Here is a 23343-nt window from a genome sequence, read left to right on the forward strand (position 1 = left end):
AGAAATTCGACTATCCGCGAGAGAACGAAAGTAACCGACATAGCCCACAGAATTAGCAAGTTGAAGTGGCAGTGGGCTGGTCATCTGTGTCGCAGCACCGATGGCCGTTGGAGTAGACGAGTCCTGGCGTGGAGACCGCGTCTTGCCAAACGCAGTGTGGGACGTCCTCCGGCCCGTTGGACCGACGATCTACGTAAGATTGCCGGTGTAGGCTCGATGAGGATTGCGGAAGACCGGGATGTGTGGCGCGAACTTGGGAAGGCCTATGTCCAGCAGTGGACTGCAATAGGCTGAGCTGACTGACTGACTGACTGATGTATATGTATGTAAAACCTTTTTTCTCAATACTCTTTGCATTTCCCAAAGCTTTGTCGATGTTGCTCTTAAAAAAGAATAAATGGGCCCTATCTGAACTAGTAGACACAAATGTAGAGGAGTTGACAGTTTGGTCTGACAAGTGTGCTGGACAAAACAGAAATTTCATTTTGGCTTCTTTTTATATTAAGCTTTTGAAAAAATTACCTATAAAAGTGACAAATCACAAGTACCTCTTAAAAGGTCATACGGTCATAGGTTGATGTACAACACTCTGTAATCGAAAGACTGGACAGTTTCCAAATCAATTTGGGATGGATGCCTTGGGATTGGATGCAATTTGTGCGGAGTTGTAATTCACCCAACAATCCCATGGAAGTCATAACCATGGAAACCAATGAATTCAAAAACTTTAAGTCATTGTATTCGAGACCTGAAGCTCCTCTTGTAATAAGAAAAAAAGGTGCCAATAGCCAACAAGTGCTAATTTCCGAAATGGTTTGGATGCAAGTAAGAGCATCAGCGCCAGATATCATATTTTATAAAACGAGTTTTAATGATATTGAATATCAGAGCACAGACTTAAGAAGAGGTACAAAACGTTTACCAAGACCATGGCCTGAAGATGTACAACCCATAAGGTCAGGTAGAAAACCTGTAAATTCTAATAATTGTGTTTGCTCGCAAACGAAAAAAAAAACCGACTTCAATTACATCGACGAGTAGTACAACGTAGATCGACGAAAAAATTGTCAAGTAACTGCGCGTTATCAAAGATTACTCAAAAAGTAGTTATCAGATCTCAATAAAATTTATATGTGACCACATGACAAACATCAGCTTTCGATTAAATTAAAAATTATTAAAATCGGTACACCCAGTAAAAAGTTATTGCGGATTTTCAAGAAGTTCCCTCGATTTCTCTGGGATCTCATCATCAGATCCTGGTTTCCTTATCATGGTACTAAACTAGGGATATCTTCTTTCCAACAAAAAAAGAATTATCAAAATCGGCACACCCAGTAAAAATTTATTCCAGATTTTCAAGAATTTCCATCAATTTCTCTGGGATCCTATCATCAGATCCTGGTTTCCTTATCATGGTACTAAACTTGGGATATCTCCTTTCCAACAAAAAAAGAATTATCAAAATTGGTACATCCAGTAGAAAGTTATGTTTAATACAACGTAGGTCGACGAAAAAAGCGTCAAGTAAAAACGCATTATTAGATATAACTCAAAAAGTAGTCGTTAGATCTCAAATAAATTTAAATGGGACCAATTGGCACACACCACCTTTCGATTAAAAAAAAATTTGTCGAAATCGCTCCACCCAGTCAAAAGTTCTGATGTAACATACATAAAAAAAATACAGTCGAATTGAGAACCTCCTCCTTTTTTGGAAGTCGGTTAAAAAATATAAAGATTTGATGACTTCTCTACAATGGGTCCCAACAATTTTTCACGATTACTATAAAATATTGCAGCATGGAGCATAAATACCGGAATTCCCCGAAGAAGACGATTGAAAAAAAAAATAGTTTAAGAAGGAAAGTGAATGTATACAGTTTTGAAATTAATAAATAAACATCAAGCTATAACAATTTTGTTTCATTTTTACTTATCATAATGTTCACTGTTGTTGGATTAGTCTATTATATTAAAATCCTTACTAAATAATAAAATACATACATAAGTTATCTGTCTGTCTATTCCCTTTTAAAGCTTAAATGCTAAACTTTTCATATAAAATTATATAGTTGTATGGAAATAGTTTGCAGTACAAATATATAATTTTGAATTTCGTCATAAAATGTAATAATGTAGACAAAACCACGGCTGAAAGTATAATTCTTAATAGATAATGGACTTAAAACAGTAATTTTATTAATATAGGTAAGTAATATATTTTCGGAGAACAACGCGTTAAGTCCTTCTGTGAACGTTAGGTACATGCTAAAATATTTTTAACACTATGATATTAAAAAGTACTCCTTTAAGCATAAAAACCATGATAATAATCAATGTTTCCTAAAAACATTTAAAAATAAAATGTAAAATTCATATAAATTTTTCATAATCTGCCTCTCCTGTAAAGTTCGCCAATTGTGACTTGACACACATTACCTCTGAGGTACTGAATTATTTTTTCCTTTTTTTCTAATTGCACTCATGATTTTTTATTTGAATAACCAGTTCATATTTTTTAATATTATGTCGGTAAAACCGGAAAATATTATTCATATTTTATCAATATATAAGTAATTTGTTTTTAAATATGATTTCCAAAAAACATGAGTTACTAAAAATACCGAGCTAAGCTCGATCACCCAGGTACTTAATGTATTAAATATAAAGATTTTGACTAACCTAGGGTTTTAAGAGCACACCAAAGTAAAATCCATCACCATGCCAATCACCTGTCGGTAGAAAACAGGGTGATGAGCGAACCCAAATCTGGTCAGTTGGTAAATACCAACTTTTTCTGTCACCTATTTTATATAGAAGAGTTCCAGCAGTCAGTCACTGACCACTAACCCTGCTGAACTTACGGGGTGCTCGAACCAATACCAAGCGCTCACGCATTACGTGTTTCTCTTCTAGCCACACTTATTTATTTACGTGTACTTCCCTTCCTTTTTCACCCATCTCTAATAACTGTATGAATAAGTAAATCCACCCACTTCACCAGGTCCGGACACCGAAAGAATTGACAGATTACCAGCTCTTTCTTGATTCCATGGGTGCTGGTGTATGGACGTTAAAAGTCCTGGGCTGCACACCGTTACACTGAAGGAATCAGCATATTCTTCTTGGTCTTGAAGCCCGGGCAACCCGTTGAAACTCCTTTGAGCTGGGATTGGGGTTTGCATTTCTTCCATCCCCAAGCTAGCGTTGATTACATCCCTAGCTTTATTCACACCGCCCCTCGCTACTACCGATTAAATGATTTAGTTTAATCTCGTTAGTTGGTTGACCAAACTTGATCTCTTAGAGGAAGTAAGTACTCAATTAGAATTGTCCTAGTCCTATCCTATCCCGCTAATTTCCACGTATTTTTCATGTCTTCTCAGTGGCCTATCAATCATTATGTTTCATCAAGTTTCTCCCTGAACTTCAAAGATTCAGGTTTTGATCCATATATCCTGTACATTTCCTCTATATAGCACTACCGTGCCCCGACAAACAGCGCACTATTTTCGCGCCCTTTCCTTATCTTTCATAGTTTGGACTTGGCCCTAAGAGTAATCGGAATTAACTATTTAACTCACTTTCTACTTGAATCACGCGATTTAATCTATGATCAAATATTTTCCTATTTAACGTATATCGTATATGAAAAAAATATATGTTATCATAGTATAAAAATTAAAATCAACCTCGTTGGTATTTTCAGCATTATTCCCGAAAAAAAAACACTCAACAAAAAATTGTTTTTTCTTAAACAAGTATTACGAATTAAAAATAGAAAACAACGTGACTAAAACAAGGGAATTGTGATTGTTTTAAATAAGACCTCATCTGGAAACGAGGTCAAATTCAATAGCTACTACCGAAATAGAAATGTTATTTTAATGAAAGAAAACCTTCGTCTGAAAAAAATCTTTTTGCTTTTAATAAAATCCAGTGTAACCTTATAGTTAGGTACAGATTTCTCGCGAAATATCAGACGATTTTTTGTTAGTTTCTAGGCATAACCTTACTTAGCATTATACCCTCTACAGTTGGGATTAAAATAGGTTTTAGAATATTATTTGTTTTTTATCTATGATTTTAAGTAATCGACTTATCTGGACCGGATCAGGATATAATGAGGCATGCCGGATCCGGCAAGCTCTATCAGGACCAGGTTTGGTCCAGACAAGGATGTCCTGATGTAAAATATAATCAAGTATGGTAAGGCATACTGGATCAGGACCCGGTCCGGTCCAGATAAGGAAACCCTGATGTAAAATATAATCAAGTATAGTTAGGCATACTGGATCAGGACCCGGTCCGGTCTAGATAAGGATAGCCTGATGTAAAATATAATCAATTATAGTACGGCATACTGGATCAGGACCCGGTCCGGTCCAGCTAAGGATAGCCTGATGTAAAATATAATCAAGTATTGTAAGGCATAACTACATCAGAACCAAGTCTGGTCCAGATCAGAATAGTCTGAAAGAAATTACGCGAACTGAGCCTGGTTCGCGCTATCGATGTTTTTAAGCGCACTTAGTATATATACAGTTATCAGAACAGCCTAGCAGGGAGTCCATTTCTACACAGTGGAGCAATCGTAAGTAGTAGGAAATAGTTAATTAATAGAAGCAAATACATAAAATTTAATTATGATAATAATTAATTAATAATAAAAAATAAATATAAATAATTGATATTTTAAGTAAAAACAAAAATAAATAATACATTGGAAAAAATAAACGGAAACAAATATAATAATTGTTACTATGTTAAGTAACGTATTTATTATATCAATTCACTTTTTTTTAATAAACAGGTTTTTCAAGAATATACATTCGTGTTTTTTAAAAGAACCGGACCGGGCATACCATACCCAGACCAGACAAGGTATGTAATGCAGATGATTGATCTGGACCCGATCAGGATCTCATCTCATCCTGATCAGGTCCAGACAAACTTTCTGCGTTACATACCTTATCTGGTCCAGATCGGGCATGCCCGGTCCGGTCCTTCTAAGGAACACCAAAAAATTTCTACTCGGGTGTGCTGTATCGGCGCCTACACACGGTACTACTACACAACGGCTTGCGGCTTTAGCTCCCACTCGGGGTGGATATTTGTATTTACAAATATTTCTTTGCGGTTTGGATGTCTGCCCTTATGGGTCTATCCAGCGTGCCTCGAAGAGCACGTTAAGCTGTCCGTCCCGATTGTTATCATAAATACCTGATAGTGATTGTTACTCATAGAAGGGAATATATATATCCGCCAACCCGCAGTGACCTAGTCCCAGCAGTGAGATATTACAGGCTTCATCGTGATCATACTTAATGATAAAAATCTGCAAAATAAAATAATAAAAAACATTCAGTACGTATTGTATTACGTTTCATTGTAGACATATATTCTGCTGCTGTTCTTAAGCTCAGTGAGAAAAAAAATAATAATAATAATAACGTCACACGACACACGACAGACACACGACGACACAGACGACGACAGAGTCCCAAGGGACTCAGCATTCGTTGCCCGCCGCTGGTGGAGTACGTCGCATGAGATGGACACCGAAAATGAACGAGAGTGTCATGCGTGCGTACTATAGGGCTGTAGGACGTGAAACCGGGCGGACTGGCTACCGGGCAGTAATGCACCGCGAGTTCCTACTGCTTGAGCCTACGCTGTTACGGAACAGAACCTGGCAGATCGAGCTCGGTACATCCAACGAAACGTACATATTTGACGCCGCCGAGCTCGAACGATTTCGACGTGAGGCTGCTCCTGAAGTCGAACCCATGTCCACGGTGCGCAACGAAGTGTCAACGCAACAAGAAAGCGTTTGTAGCGAAGCGCCTGTGGAGGTGATCACTGAGGGAGCAGTCGCCCAAAAAGTAGAACAGATGAGAGGGATCTTGCAAGAGGCGATTTCCGAGACTCGCACCGAGGCGCTCCTCTGGAAATGAGATCGCGACTCTCTCGCCTCCCCCTCAATGCCGCGACGCGGAATGCCATTGAGGCAGCCAACAGACTGTTGCCTCCCTATTTGGAAGGCAGCCTCAGCTTGGAGGATACGGGTTCTATTCTCTTCGGCGCCGCTCTAGCGGTGCACCGCCTTGTCAGAGCCAAGACCCAGGAGTCTGGACGCGCTACTCATAAGAATAGCGACGTACCAGCCTGGAAGGGGAGAATAGAACGCCGTATCAACCTGGCCAGGGCCCTCATTGGTAGGCTGCTAGCTTTCAGATCGGGCAACACAAGGCCAAGGATTGTGCGCTCTGTTAGAATGGCCTTCAACGGGCTAGGCATCAGCCTCGATCAGCCTGACATAGCCGATAAACTAACGGAGCGCATCGACGGCCTGAAGCCGAGAATCGCGGCATGGGGAAAGCGCATTCGCAGGTACTCTGAGAGAATTGAGCGCTTTCGACAAAATCGCCTCTTCGTGAGTGATCAGAAAAGGTTCTATAGAAAGCTGGAGAACCCGATATCGGGCTCTGCTTCCCTAAAACCGAGTACGGTTGACCTCGTCGCCTTCTGGCGCAACATATGGTCAGGGGAGGTGGAGCACGAGGAGGGCCCTTGGATTGCGGCGGTTCAGGACGCATGTGCTAAAATCGAACCGATGAACCCAATCGCCATCTCTACGGAGGACGTCAGTGGTGCGGTCCGGCGGGCTCCGAACTGGAAAAGTCCGGGGGCCGACGGTCTGCATCACTACTGGCTGAGAGGGCTCTCGGTCTGCCATGCGACCTTGGCTCGACAATACCAAGAGGCAATAGATCGGAAGACACTCCCGAACCTTTTCACTACCGGGATCACTCACTTAGCTCCAAAGTCCACCAACACCGCAGATCCCACCAACTACCGCCCCATAACGTGTCTGACCTCCATCTACAAGACACTGACGTCCATTCTGAGCTGTAAGATCTCACGACATATTGGTGAGTTTAATATCTTGTCTGCAGCTCAGAACGGATGTCGTGGAGGCGGTCGCGGTACAAAGGAGCTCCTTCTCATCGACTCCGTGGCGGGCCAGCTTGTCAGACGCAACCGTCGGAACTTTTCGGCCACCTGGATCGACTACAAAAAGGCTTTCGACTCGGTGCCTCATTCATGGCTCCTGAGGGTCCTCGAGCTGTACAAGATTGACGAGGCAGTTCGAGACTTCCTCGGAGTATGTATGGGGCAATGGAGCACGAACCTATGTCTCCAGGGCGAGCGACTGACGGGTGCGGATGACCCAATCAGGATACGGAGGGGTATTTTCCAGGGTGATTGCCTGAGTCCACTATGGTTCTGCTTGTCCTTGAACCCTCTAAGCACCCTGCTGGAGCGTTCGGGGACAGGCTTTCAGTTCCGGAGAGGAGGTACTAAAGTCTCCCACCTTCTCTACATGGACGACCTCAAATTGCTGGCACCTAACGCTGCACGCCTGCAGGAACTGCTGAAAATCACTACGGAGTTCAGCAGTTCCATCAGGATACAGCTTGGAGTGGATAAGTGTGCGGTCGTGCATGTGGACAGGGGTCAGGTGACTCAATCGGCGCAGCTTAGTCTCGAATTAACATCATTCAAGACCCTTTCCGAAGCTGAATCTTACCGGTATCTGGGCATGTCACAATGCATAGGGGTGAAGGAAGTGGACATGAAACAGGCAGTTTGTGAAATCTTTTTTGGACGGGTGACAAAAGTTCTTCGGAGCTACTTGTCTGGAGCCAACAAAGTCCAAGCCTATAACGCTTGGGTCATGCCCACTCTCTTGTACACCTTTGGCATACTCAGATGGACTCAGACCGAACTTGACGCCCTGGACAGAAGAGTCCACACAACTATGACGTACCATCGCGTGCATCACTCTAAGTCGTCGGTCATGAGACTGTACATCCCGCGGAAGTGTGGTGGTCGAGGTATGTTAAGCGCTAAGACCATGCATAACTGCGAGGTCTGCAGCCTCAGGGCCTACTTTGAAACGAGACGGGACAGCGCTTTGCATGGTGACGTTTCAATGTGTGACAAAGGACTAACCCCCCTAGCCTTGGCCAAAGAGAACTGGCAGAAACCGGTCGTACTGAGCACCTCTGACCGGGAGACCGTATGGATGGAGAAGGAACTGCATGGACGGTTCTACAAGGCGCTTCACGCACCACACATTGACAATAAGGCCTCCTTGCAGTGGCTGCGATTCGGCGCCCTCTTTGGGGAAATCGAAGGTTTTGTCTGTGCAATACAAGATCAGGTGGTCAAGACAAACAACTACCGAAAGCACGTCCTGAAGGATGGCACTCCCGACTTCTGTCGAGCCTGTCGTCATCCCGGTGAGTCACTCAGACATGTGCTTTCGGGTTGTTCCGCGCTTGCTAATACTGAGTACTTGCACAGACACAACCAAGTGGCCAAGATTCTCCACCAAGAGCTTGCTCTTATGTACGGTCTCCTGGAACAGAGGATGCCGTATTACCAATACTCACCGGTGCCAGTACTCGAACGCGACGGAGTACGGCTCTACTGGGACCTGCCTATCGCCACAGACAGGACGATACTGGCGAACAAGTCTGATATCGTGGTGATGGACAGGGCACGGATGAGGGTATTTTTAGTGGACGTCACTGTCCCGCATGACGAGAACCTCGTGAAAGCCGAGACTGAGAAAAACGTAAATATCTGGATCTGGCGCACGAGATTGTCGACATGTGGGGTGTGGGGTCTGCTGATATAATCCCTATTGTAATATCTGCCAACGGTTTGATCCCGGTTAGCCTCGCTCACCATCTGAGGCAACTGGAGATCCGGGACGGTTCGCTCGGTAGCCAGGATGCAGAAGGCGGTGTTACTTGACTCGGCTAGGATTGTCCGCCGGTTTCTCAGCCTACAGCCCTAACCGTATGGCGTACCGGGGGCGTATTCCTCCACCCGCTTATATTTATATATGTAAGTATAAGTAAATTTACTATATTATTTATATAATTAGTTATTATAATATATGTATCTATTATGTATTGGGCGGGCGGAGTGACATTCAGGACAATAATAATAATAATAATATTCTTTATTGCACTCCATTAAAGGATACAAACAAAAGTAGTATAATTAGAGGAAGATGTACAAAGGCGGTCTTATCGCTAAAAGAGCGATTTCTTCCAGACAACCTTTGGGTATAGGACAGCGCATAGAAAAGCGGTTAGGAAGTGTACAAATAATTGTTATAGAAATTAGAATACATCACAATAGATTATAAAATTATACATACATATATACATACATACATACATATGCTTGTTATAATATGTTTGTTTTTATATTATATTAATTTCAAGTCCCTAAATTGCTGAAGAATATTCCAAATCTTGGCCGCAATGTATTCAAGCTTAAAACAATAGACAGTTTTACAGTACACTGTGTTTCTAGAACAGTAACAGAAAAAAATATAATATGAAATTGTCACTGACTAATGTTGTTTAAGCTACTTACGTGATTTATACCCATAATACGCATCTCCCTTTAAGGAACCATTTTTAGGAAAAAAAAAGCATATTGTAAAAAAATGTCGCTTAAGAGGTTTTTGTAATGACCGATTCAATTATCAATTATTATGAAAATACTGAGGTTAAAAAAACAGGTTGTTAACTCGTAATAAAATACCGGGAAAACACTTGTTATAACATATTTAATTAAATAATACTAGATATTAACTTTAAAAAACGTTAAAATAACTGTTATTTTCTATTCTATATTAGCACCCGCCGCCTTATTTTTGTTGTATTTTTTATACATTTTTACGTTTCTGATAATTTCTGCAAAGTAATAATGGGTCGTGGATGTTTGATAGAGGAGGATTACATAATGTATGTTAATCAATTATGTAGTGTATGTAATGTGTTGTATGTATGTATGTGTTGTATGTAATTAATAATTAATTCGATTAATGATTGTTTGAGTAAATAATAACTAACATTCTAATAAACTGTTATAAAGTAATTTAGATATCAATTTGGGGTTGTCTTACAAAAACCTGCGTTACACCTAAATGAGAGATTTAGTGACAGCCTTTTAACATTGCAGAAATGATTATAAACAAGTTATAATATATAAACATTATTAGGTTATAATACACGTATACATTACAGTATTGCGTTGATGTAAATGCACAGTGCAGTTTATATTAAAGCTTCAATGTACTTAAACTTATTCTACATAATTGTGTTTGCAGACAAACGAAAAAAAACCGACTTCAATTACATCGACAAGTAATACAACGTAGATCGACGAAAAAATTGTCAAGTAACTACGCTTTATCAAAGATCACTCAAAAATTAGTTATCAGATCTCGATAAAATTTTAATGTGACCACATAATGAACATCAGCTTTTCATTAAATTAAAAATTATCAAAATCGAAACACCCAGTAAAAAGTTATTGCGGATTTTCGAGAGTTTCCCTCGATTTCTCTGGGATCCCATCATCAGATCATCAGGTCTTTTTAACAAAAAAAGAATTATCCAAATCGGTATATCCAGTAGAAAGGTATGCGGTATAATACAACGTAGGTCGACGAAAAAAGCGTCAAGTAAAAACGCATTATTAGATATAACTCGAAAAGGAGTTGTTAGATCTCAAATAAATTTAAATGGGACCAATTGACACATACCACCTTTCGATTAAAAAAAAATTGTCGAAATCGGTCCACCCGGTCAAAAGTTCTGATGTAACATACATAAAAAAAATACAGTTGAATTGAGAACCTCCTCCTTTTTTGGAAGTCGGTTAAAAATTGAAAAGAGAAACATACACGAACAACATAATCCGTGTTCAGCGTGCATGCCATGAACATAAAAACTACATGCCATATATAATTTATACTGCCAATAAAAATGAAACGACTTGCGCGGCCGTGTCTCTACGTTAAACTTATTTTTATATAAATTAAACTATAAATGGTAACTGTACATGAGCGGGTTTTTACGAATACTGTGACGTGTTTAGGGAAGGGTCAAAGAGTATGCTTATGTTTGATTAACGTATTTAGCCTGTTACGTCCCACTGCTGAGCAAATCTCTTTTTCTATATAGATAGGCTGGAGCTCAATTTATCACGCTACTTCATCTGTCTTATTCTCCAGAACTAACACAGAATATGCTCCTGCGGAGAAGGTATGAAGGCAAGGAAGATTGCTAAACAATCATTATTGAACAATAAAAGTTTATTATTGGTTCTGTAAAAATTATCTTCATTACTATAAATATAATCGTAGTCAACTGCACTTTAAAAATTAATTAATTATTCGATAAAAATCGAAAATTACTATTACGAGCTCTTTAAGAGTGTGATGTTGGTTTAAGCGTTTGCAGCCCTTGATCTCCGATTTGAAAGAGTTATTTTCGCATTACCCCCTTCTACATAAACAAATAGGGTGACAAAGCTAAGCGACGCGATAAGAAACGAAAACATCAAATAGTCATTACGTTTAAAAGCTGCTGTTTTATCGAGTTGATTCATGACTCCCAAAGTATTCATCGCAACGCTTCAACTTGAGTCGCACTGCATACCGACAACAGCCTTAGATATAGGGCTTATATTTATTTTATTGAGATGAAATTGAAAGAAGAACAAACATAGCCTGGAAGAAATTTTGTTCAATCAAAGAAATTCTAAAAGGAGACTTCTCGATAAATTTTAAGAAAGCAGTATTAGACACCTGTATACTGCCTTGTCTACTGTATGGTTGCCAAAATTGGATTTATACAACAAAAGCAAAACAAAGGATCACAACAACACAAAGAGCTATGGAGCGAAACATCCTAAACATAAGAAAAGTACAAAAAGTCAGGAGCAAAGTAATCATACAGAAAACAAAGAGAACAGAAAGAGAACAGCCCTCACACAAGCTCTTAAATTGAAATGGCAGTGGGCAGGTTACGTATCGAGATAGACAGCAGGTGGAAAATTATCACAATAAGGTGGAAAGGGCCAATCGGCAAAAGAAGGGTAGGGAGGCCGAAAAGACAATGGGCGGACAATATAACCCAATTATTAGGAAAGGACTGTCAACTATCGGCAAGGACAGAAATGAGTGAAAAGGACTGGAGGAGGCCTTCACCCGAGGAGTCCATATCCAATAGCAAAAAAAACTTATTAACATTTAGACAATAAGCAAATCATTATTAATTAACTACTACATTTAGACAACAAACAAATACCAAAATTTGAAATGGAAATTAAGGAAAAGGAAATAAAGGCTTTTTTATTTCATTTTTTTTAATTTTTTTTTTATTTATTTATAAATAACTAGCTGTACCATGGGCGCGGTTTTTGGTTGTACCAACTCAGAAAACTTTGTGGGCTCATGCACAACACTTTGCTGAAGATCATGACACGATCCAATGTATAGTTTACGATTTTATAAAGGACAAGATCAAAATCAAAATCAAAATCAAAAACAGCTTTATTCAAATAGGCTCCAAGAGCACTTTCGAATCGTCATTTTAAAAATTGAAACATTTAAAATCAATCATTATATTTGTAGAAGTAAAGCTACCACCGATTCGGAATGTAGATTCTGCAGAGAAGAATCGGCAAGAAACTCCGCAGTTACTCTTTTGAAAAATAGTATAGAAACTGTGTTTTAGTACAAAATTAATAACATGTTGCATAAAATACAGCGTCACTAAGTCCACACATCTTTATCAACTATGTAATCCTGCACCGAGTAATAAGGTTTATCTATTATTATTTTTTTTAATAAAAACTTTAAATTTATGTTGAGACAATTCCAAAATCGTTTGTGGTATTTTATTATACATGCGAATACCAAATGAATATTTTGGTGAATATACATAATATTGTTATAAATATACTGCGACGCAATTGTTAATATGTCTACCTTTTGGAAAACATCCCATATGGAAACTCGAGCTAAAAGATCGTAAATGCCGCAAATAGCCCTTTTTTGCTAGATAAATATAGTCTCAATATCTGCAGCATTACCCCACAGTAACAGGCCGTAAGACATAACACTGTGGAAATAGCTAAAATATTTTAAGCGTGCAGTTGCAACGTCGGTCAGTTGTCGTACTTTTCTAACTGCGAATGCTGCGGAACTGAGTCTACCATTCAAGGATGACAAATGGGAATTCCACTGAAGTTTTGAGCCCAAATGTATCCCTAAGAAAACTGTAGTATCATTGACAATAAGCCTCTTGTTATTTATTATTAAATTATAATTTGGATGCTTAACATTAGGAAACGAAAACACAACGTACTTGTTTTTTTTTTTTTTGGTGCTCAAAACCAAGTTGTTTATTTTAAACCAATATTGAATTTGCGACAAAAAAGTGTTCGCGTCACCATAATTTACTTTTTCAACTTTAAATAATTAAGAAGTGTCATCTGCAAATAGCACTATGTCACAAATATATTTAACATAAAATGGCAGATCATTTATATATCTTAAAAAAAGAAATAGACCCAGAATCGACCCCTGTGGAACGCCCATTTTTAGCACAGATCCAGAAGACTTCATTCCGTTTATTGATACGTGTTGAATTTTAACTCGATAGATATGAAGCAATTAGATTAAGAGCTTTACCAGTAACGCCGTAATACTCAAGTTTACTTAATAAGATGACGTGGTCCACGCAATCGAATGCCTTTGATAGGTCACAAAATATACCAATAGCATTTTGTGATTCCTCCCAAGCATCATATATATGTTTGAGAAGTGCCACACCAGCATCTATTACGTGAGCTTCTATTACGTAGAGCGACCTCTAGTGAAACCATATAGTTCACTGTGAAAAATTCCATTAACTTTAAAATGGAAAAGAAGTTGATTTGGTATAATTTTTTCAAATGTTTTACTTAAGGACGGTAGGATTGAAATGGGTCTATAATTATTGGGATCACTTCGACTCCCCTTTTTAATAAGTGGTAAAACTTTACTACATTTTAGCAAATGTGGAAAAGACCCCACTTTAATACCATTGTTAAAAATTAAAGCTGAGTACGGAGCGAGGTCATCAATGATAGTACAGATTAATTTAACTGAAATCCACCACAGATCATTTGTTTTTTTTTTAATATTAAGACTCTTTAATGATTTTAGAATATCTAAAAAATCAACTTGCGAGAATGAAAAATCAACATTACATTTGCTTACGTTATTTTTAAGAAGTTGGATAGAATCGGTTGAAGATGAATTCAGTCGAGAAGTTAATTCAATTGGTATTTTATCGAAAAAGGCTTCAAAGAGGTTTGCCAACTTGTCATCCGAGCTTACAACAGCACCATTTATATTTAATTCAATTGGTATAGTTTGCTTATTACGTACAGACAAACATTCATATTTATATATATGATGATGAATGAATGATAAAAACATTATTTAGTTTATTTTCATACAGTTCATATAAATAGGCTTGAGGTCCGCTTGGTAGTAAGCGAATACCGTGGCTTTGAGACGCCTGCAGTGCCAGTAGTATTACAAGCGCTTTGCCGAACCTATCTCCGACCATTCAGAAGCTCCGACTACCTTACTCAACACAGGAGCACAACACTGCTTGAGATCAGCATTATTTAGGTGTGATCGTCTAAAGTTGAAGTACTTTAGTATAGTCACTCAAAATTTGAAGCGAGATATTTCATTCTGTGCCCTTACCCAATAAGCACTTAAAGGCGCGCAAAATACCATAAATGCCAACGATTGCAGTGCTATCACTTTTTTACGACTTTTAAAAATTACTGACAAGGGTCCTGTGCGATTCCTGTTGTAATTTTGGGGTTGTGGTGGATAGGGTGTTAAGTTCCTCATCCACCACTGAAAAGAGAGGATCCTCCGACAAGACGGGTGTTGTGTCTGGTAGGCTACCAACGGTTGTTGTCGGGTTCTTGTATATATGTTCAATGGCTTTGATAACTTTGATATCGCGATGTAGGATACGTCAGTTCTTAGTTCGTAGTTCGTATGTTGCACGATAGATGTCGCCACATAATTACTAATAATAATGATAATAATAAAAACTCTTTATTTTACGCCAAGAGTGAGGAAAATTACAAAAATAAAAACGGGAAATAAGTACAAAAGGCGGCCTTATCGCTAATGAGCGATCTCTTCCAGGCAACCTTTGGGTAAAGGAAATGGTATATATGTACAGTTTAGGTGTACAGTTTTACCTAAACATATACAATATATTTAGACAAATAAATAAGGTAAAAAAATAATAAAAAATTAAAATAAAGTATATGTACGTACATGGCATATATAAATGGAAAGTTGTAATAGACATACATAGACGTATATAAAGTTAATGAATTATTGTGATAAGATTCAAAGTGAGGACAGGAGATAATATGTAACTAGATAGAAGGATTGAAATTAAAAGAAATAGTGTTTCACCAACTTCTTGAAAATTGGAAGGGATTCAACGCGTCTGATGGGCAAAGGAAGGGAGTTCCAAAGCCGAGCAGCTTGGACAGTAAATGATTTAGTATAGAAATGGAATAGGAGTGGAGTGGGGAGGAATTTTAAGAAGTAAATTGTCATCGCAGCGAAGGCTTCGCTCATGAGACTCGCTGAGATACTTAAAACGTTCACGTAGGTAAGAAGGAGTAGCAAGATTAAATAGTATGCAATATAACAAAGCAAGTATGTGGGTATTCCTGCGAAGGCGAATTGGGAGCCACTTGAGTTTTTTGCGAAAATCAGAGATGTGATCATATTTGCGTAGGCCAAATGTGAAACGGATACATAAATTTTCACTTATTTTATTTCATTTGTAGCGAAATTATTATATTAACCATCTCGTAGTGGAACAAATAAATCTCCTATATAGATGAGGCCTGAAGGAGGCCTCTTATTAACAGTGTGTTCTAAACTCTTAACAGGCTGTTTTAGCTTTAAATTCACACTTCAGCCTATCGCTGTTTTATCAGCAGCAGCAACAGCCGCCTAAAATATATTTATATACGTACAAATCAATACTATATAAGTAAATATTTATTGCACCGACTCGGAGCCCATCGAATCCACAATTAACGTAACAGAAAAACAGAATCATTGCTAATCGCGCTAACGGGCGAATCTTATCTCATCATTATCATCACTTCAGCCTATTGCAATCCACCGCTGAACATAGGCCTCCACAAGTTCACGCCAAAAATGGTGTGATCTTAGGTGTGTTGCCCATAGTCACCACGATGGGCAGGCGGGTTGGTGACCGCAGAGCTGGCTTTTTCGCACCAAAGACGCTGCTGCTCGTCTTCGACCTGTGTATTTGAAAGCCAGTAGTTAGATGTTTATCCCGCCATCGGCTGGCTTTATAAGTTCCAAGGTGGTAGTGGAACTGTGCTATCCCTTAGTCATCTCTTACGAAACCCACGGGAAGAGAGGGGGTGGTTATATTCTTAACTGCCGTAGCCACACAGCTTACCTAATATGTAAGATTTATATATCGAGTCATATCGATATAATGAAGACCTATATAACAATATCAAATGCCATGTTCTTAACATATTCACTATGAATTATGAGCAATAACAACGATTTCTGTCTTAGAGTAGTCTAACTTAATGTGGTTTTTCACCCCTCCAGAGGTCGAAGAGTCGATCTCGGTTGAATTTGGTAACCTGCCAAATTCAGAACCGACCTACAACGTCGCTTCAGCCAAAAATGTCTGGAACAGGGTTCCTTAGAGTCTTCAAATGTATTTTTAAAACGTTTGTCTAAATTGAGCGTTATATTAACTGGTTCAGTTTGTACAGACTTGTGGCTGTAATAGGTTAAATAACGAAACGCAAAAATTTATCATACAGATAAAATAGAACAGATCGGGGTCAAAAAATAACGAAAAATAAGAATGTTTTATTGTAAACTTTATTTTCAATGTAATAAAAAGTAACTAACATAATTTGTGGTAATATTCAACATATATACATAACTAAAATATATTAAATTCTATGTTTGAAATAATATTAAGTTTTTAATTATTCTCAATCACTCGCATTTATCGTCATTAATAATTTCTGAACGCCAATTTTACATATAAATGATTTAAGACGTGTGTGCACTTTTCAAAATAGTCTACTATCCTCAAACTACCCTTGTATAAAATATTTCATATTTACATTTTGTTGTATATAATCCACTTACGATTTTTCATCTAAACAACTTGACACATGAAATACTTTTAGAAATATTGCCTTTCGTTCCCAGCCGACAGCGGATTGAAGTCTGCTACAATGTAGGCGCCAATATAGCGCTAAACATAGAGGGGATGGGGTTAAACCCGCCCCCGTTTATTCATGCCACTTAAAATTATGTTTATAGAGCACAATGGTTACGACTTCCATCGTCACTGGAAATGACCCAACATTATGACCTAAATCTCTATTCCTAGCTTTTCGATTCGAAAATGTTCTGAATACCATTAGCGTGGTAGTCGTGACCCGTGGCGGTGGTGCTGAGGCTGTCACACCTGTGTCGCCGAGTGCCCGTCCGAGGGCCCGACGACGGACCGACGGGCGACGGGCACGGTTCCGATCGTTACGAACGGAAGACGCGTGCGCGGCGGAGCACGCCCGCCGGCCAGCAGTCGCTCGCAGGCGGGCTCCTCACACACCCGCCCGGACACGGCCCGACACCGCTTATATAAAAAGAAACGAGACATCGCGCATGCGAATATCGATCCGTCGCACTCGAAATGGTACCCGTATCTAGGTTAACCGGCTAAAATTAAAGGTGCGTTCCGAATTCAAGGTTGCAATCGCCGCCGGCGCAGCACTGAAATAGCTATTGTGCATGGAAAAATGGATACCATCATCGCGTAGCGTTTGCCGCTTAGGGGCGCGATTCCCGTGCCGTATCCGTAATGGCGGATAGAAATTATGTAAGATTCGTGCGTTATTGTTTCGCTCGGGATTGATTCCACATTAGGGCCAGCCCGTCCATTGTTTCGATCGATAATACGCGTGTGACGGTGCTTTCTCGGTTCTTGGGAGTGTCTCCGGATACCGGTCGGTAAGCGCCAACGTTTCGCTAATAAGATATATTTAAATCGAGCTAAATGTTACCTAGCTAAATGCCAAGCGTTTGCCTGGTGTGTGATCTTCTCGTTACTTTTTTTTTCTACATCATCCCACAAGCATTCCCCGACAGTTTAATTCATCCCGTTATATTCATTCAGTTTTGTCTCTGTAAATAACCTCTGCTGATGTGACATTTTACTATCCGTGACTTTGAATCTCATTATTATACAATTAAAGGAATTATTTTACGAATTAAGATATGTAAACGATCTTCCAGCAGCATTAACTATATTACAATATAAATAGATTTAGTTCTCCTAAAAAAATAAAACGTTGTCTCGGAAAATTTCCGATAGATGTCGCTACTTGTCTATTGGCTATTGACTTTTTCAAGGCAAACGTAAAAACGTGTACGTACGCTCGTCTACGTGAAGGTTACTATAGATATAATAAATATGATATTTAGTATCGACATATATTAATAATCCTTGAAATTTGCACGTTTTTGACGTAATGCGTGAATCTTCAATAGAATTTGTAGTGCCCTTAAGAACATTATAATTGTATTGATTTATATACATAAATACCTTATTAGAAGTAAAATTAGATGATTTTTTTATCAAACTATTTTAAGGTAATTTTATATACGTTACCCCTTAAATTTTGACTGAAGAACAATATAAAAACTAAATTTGAAATCTGCCAAAATCAGTAATGGCGAAAATAAGTAATGTTTAAAAATAACATTAAATTTCCTGTATAACTGCTTAAAAATACTACAAATAAATGAAAATAGTAGCAGCTAATATAAATGGATACGTCCATTAATTTAATGTAATTATTTTGTAATCGTCGGATAGTAAACATTTCAACGATCGCTAACAAAAACCATACGTGACCACATTTGTAAAACACATTAATTCTCGTAGACAGTAGTTTATCTTTTTCAAAACTATACAAAAAAAATTAATCTTTAGAAGAAAAGTGAATATAGTATGAAACATATTTTTAATTTTTAAAAGAAGCGAAATTAGGTCATAGACATATTAACGCGTTATACATTTACGCATTATTACTTTTACAGCTTCTTCAAAGTACACAGCTTATTTTCTCGTGTCTTATGTCTAAATAAATCCCAATTAATATTAATATTTATAATTAACAGTGATAATATTAATAAGAAAATTGCATGAAAATAGATAAAAAATTTATTGCAGTGAACTAGGAGTATTTTTTTTTTTTTTATATATTCGTGACCATAAAGTCAAAATCAAAAACAAATTTATTCTAATAGGCTTCAAAAGCCTTAACATGCAAATATCATGACATTCCCTTTTTAAGGATTTCTATAAATCTTTAAGCATTTACGAATATTAAATAAATATTGACCATATTGATTTGAAAAAATGGAATGAAATTTTAAAATATGAAAGCAGTGTACAGCTCAAACGACAGTTTAATTTTTATTTATTGTAACTTCTTTCTTAAGACTTCTTTACTATTTTCAGATTCTCTTTTTTAAAACGAGTGACTGTACAGTCAAACATACACAATGTTTTATTCATACATGTACATTAAAAAATAAATAGAATACAAAGTTGTGTTCGTGGGTCTACAATTATGATTCCTATGATGTCTGATGTATGATGGGTGGGATGATTTCTTTTAGAGGTAAATTCACCCCAGCCAACTTCTTTTACAACCATAATTTTTTAAGTAGAGTGAAGAACATATAAAGCTCATAAACTAAGTCCTATGATTATTTAAATCATAACCTTAAATTTAATTATTTAGCATAAAAATATAAAATTATTGATTATAATAAACTATTTGAACACTTGAAACCAACTTGACTTAAGCACATATTTTATAAATTTGTAACCATATAGATAACTATTTCGTTTTTAGTTAAAATGGTCAAGGAATAGTTGAACTAACATACCAATTTTATGCCCACCACAATGCAGTGGATAAATATAATATAAGCAACGAAAAGATTTCTACAAAATTTTACTTGCCATTTTTTTACATGATTAAAGATGAAAATTATCTTATTCTCATCACGTAAGTAATCAAACTCAAATTTTAACGTATATTTACAAATAGTAGAATTCAGTCAGAAAGTATTTAAAAGTGTTCAAAAATACTTTTAAGTAAAATAATGTTTATTATGAAAAAAAAAAAATAAGTAAAATATCATTCACATGACAGCAATGTATATAGAAAATTTGAAAAGCCATGAAGGGTGCGGATGACTGACGGAGGACTTGACCGCAACAACTGATATACTGGTAATACTAAGACCCTAAAAATCTAGATTTATTAATACACTTTTTCATAATAAATATCTATATACATACATATGTCTGACTAACAAATATTTATTATTTGTGTTATTTTTGATAATTAAAGTTTGTTATCTAAATTCCGTTCTATAACCTGTTTTTAAAAAACTTCAAAAAGGAGGAGAATCTATGTTACACTTTTATAAGTACAGCAATATAAATTTTATTTCATATTATATATCTAAAAAGATTTTCTTAAATATTATTATTTATTTTATTATTACAGCCTATACAGTCCACTGCTGGACATAGGCCTCCACAAATTCACGCCAAAAATAACGTGAACTCATGTTTTTTGCCCATAGTCACCACGCTGGGCAGGCGGGTTGGTGACCGCAGGGCCGGATTTGTCGCACCGAAGACGCTACTACCCGTCTTCGGCCTGTGTATTTCAAAGCCAGCAGTTGGATGGTTATTCCGCCACCGGTGGGCTTTCTAAGTTCCAAGGTGGTAGTGGAAACTTGTTATCCCTTAGTCGCCTCTTACGACACCCACGGGAAGAGAGGGGGTGGCTATATTCTTTAGTACCTTAGCCACACAGTACGTTCAGTTACAGTTACAGTACAGTTCTTAAATATATTGTTACGAAATTCAGACTTCAAGACTTACTTTTAAGACAAGTTAGATATTATGGAACATTTGATCCAAAATATAGCTTAAAAATTTTATTTTATTTTATTTTTTTATATTTTTTTTTTTTTGTCACAAGTAATACTTATTAAAATTTATTATTAGCTTATATATAACGAAATTTAGAGATTTTCTTAAAACTAATGGTCGCCCAGAGGTCGAAATTCGACCATAATTAAAATTTTAAATTAAAGAAAACCAAAAAACTATGAAAATAAAGAACCTTTTTTTAAATTTTCAATTTGACTACAGACTTAAACAATCAACAAAAGAGTATAATGTGTGTGTATGTCAAATACATAGTAGTGTGTGTAATGATTTTTTATTGATTTAATATATTTTTATGCATAATTTTAAAAAAATATTAACATCTGCACTCCTTCTCTATATAATATTAAATAACAATTTAGCTTTTTTTATAAGAGGTTGTCAATAAAATACGTTCACAATTAACGGGGAGATATTTACTTAGCGTGACGAGATGTGGCAAGGGTAAGATTATTTATATGTCTGCGAATAAAGAATTATTATTAATCTGTGCGCTATTTTTAATCTTGAAATCATTTATGAATACATCATATATATATTAAACAATTCCACTTAATTTTTTTTTAAGTTATTTCAGTTTTTTTTTTTTCGGTGGACCGATTTCGATGATCCTTTTTTTAGTCGAAAGATGTTGCTTTTCATGTAGTCCCAATTAAATTTAATCGAAATCTTATGCATGCTTTTTGAGTTATCTCTTATACTGCGTATTTACTTGATTATTTTTTCGTCTACGTTGTATAACTGGTCGATATAATTGAAGTCGGTTTTTTCATTTTCAAGCAAACACAATCGTTTTTTTATGTGACGTAGTATTGTATATCCGTTAGGGTGTTACTGAAAATGTGACTTAACATGTCAAGAAGGTCCGAAACGGTGAAATTTTGCGTGGCGAAAAATTTTTTTTAATAAAAACCATTGAATAAACTTCCATTTACCTATCAAAAAATTATTGAAGCGTTCTTGCCACTTTTTTTAAATAATAAAACTTATAATATGTCATAATAATATAATTAATCAAAATAAAATAAATTTAATAAAGTGTAATTTTGTTTGTACGTACGCGATACAGCTAAAAGGTTAATGGGAAAGACTAACATTTTTTGACATGACATGTCAACTAGCCCGCAAGTATCGCAATGCTACGCGCGCGCATGGTTCGGTTAGTCCACAAAAATTAAAAAAAAATCCCTCCATCCTTATCAATAATTACTACTCAATTACTTCTTTCAAAATTCAAAAAGTCATATATCAGTTCTATTCAACGACACTGAGTGTTACAAAGCTTTTTAATTATTATGGATAGATAAACGCAATGACTTCATTTATATATAATAATTGTGAATTTGTTGTACCTGTCTGCTTGAGGTGTGCACTTCTGATTGTGACGAAGCGCTAACGCAATCAACAACCCTAACATATTCCATTCGAAACTGAGGCGTGTATCCCATCAAGGCAACTATCCGGTTTTTACCCTATACTTGAAACCCGCTAAGCTGCTACACACAACGATAATTACCTACATAATCAAAATTGATTTGATTGATTTGATTGAAAATTGAACAGATTGATCTATAATTACATGAGCAAAATTTCATGTTTATCCATAAAAATAAATTTGAGTAAATGTCACAAAACACATTTCATTTTATATAACTAGACCGCTGAGCTTTAGTCCGCTTCTACCTACGTTTAATAATTTAAAAAAAAAACTTACTTGAGTCGTAAAAGTTTTATATTTATAGACAGCAGATCCAATAGACGAAACAAGCTCTCCCAATGTGTTCCAATCGATTTATATACGAATATTTCATTCCTCATCTCCCTCTAGAGCAACCTCGATCGCTGACCTCCTGACCTCGGTAAATGTCAGAAGTCGCGCAACCTTTCTGTCGCCAATTAAAAAGGTTTGCATTTTTCAAAAGTAATTTAATTCGCTCCTGAAGTAAAAGTTGAAGGAGTAAAATACAGGGCTGCAGGTTGAAGTTTTAATCGAGTGTCATGTAAAATAATTTTCATTTAAAGCATACGTAAGTTTCATACATTCATTTTATGTGTACTTGATAAACGGCATTATATTTCGCTTTTTTATAGTTCTATAATAAATAATCTTGAAACTCTGTACCTCCGGGTTATTGATTTCTCTGATTGGTCTGAAGAAAATGGTTCAACCATTGCTGAACATTTTTTAACCGACTTCCAAAAAAGGAGGAGGTTCTCAATTCGACTGTATTTTTTTTTAATGTATGTTACATCAGAACTTTTGACCGGGTAGACCGATTTCGACAAATTTTATTTTAATCGAAAGGTG

Source organism: Melitaea cinxia, chromosome 26 (assembly GCF_905220565.1).
Source record: "Melitaea cinxia chromosome 26, ilMelCinx1.1, whole genome shotgun sequence".
NCBI classification, from domain to species: Eukaryota; Metazoa; Arthropoda; class Insecta; order Lepidoptera; family Nymphalidae; genus Melitaea; species Melitaea cinxia.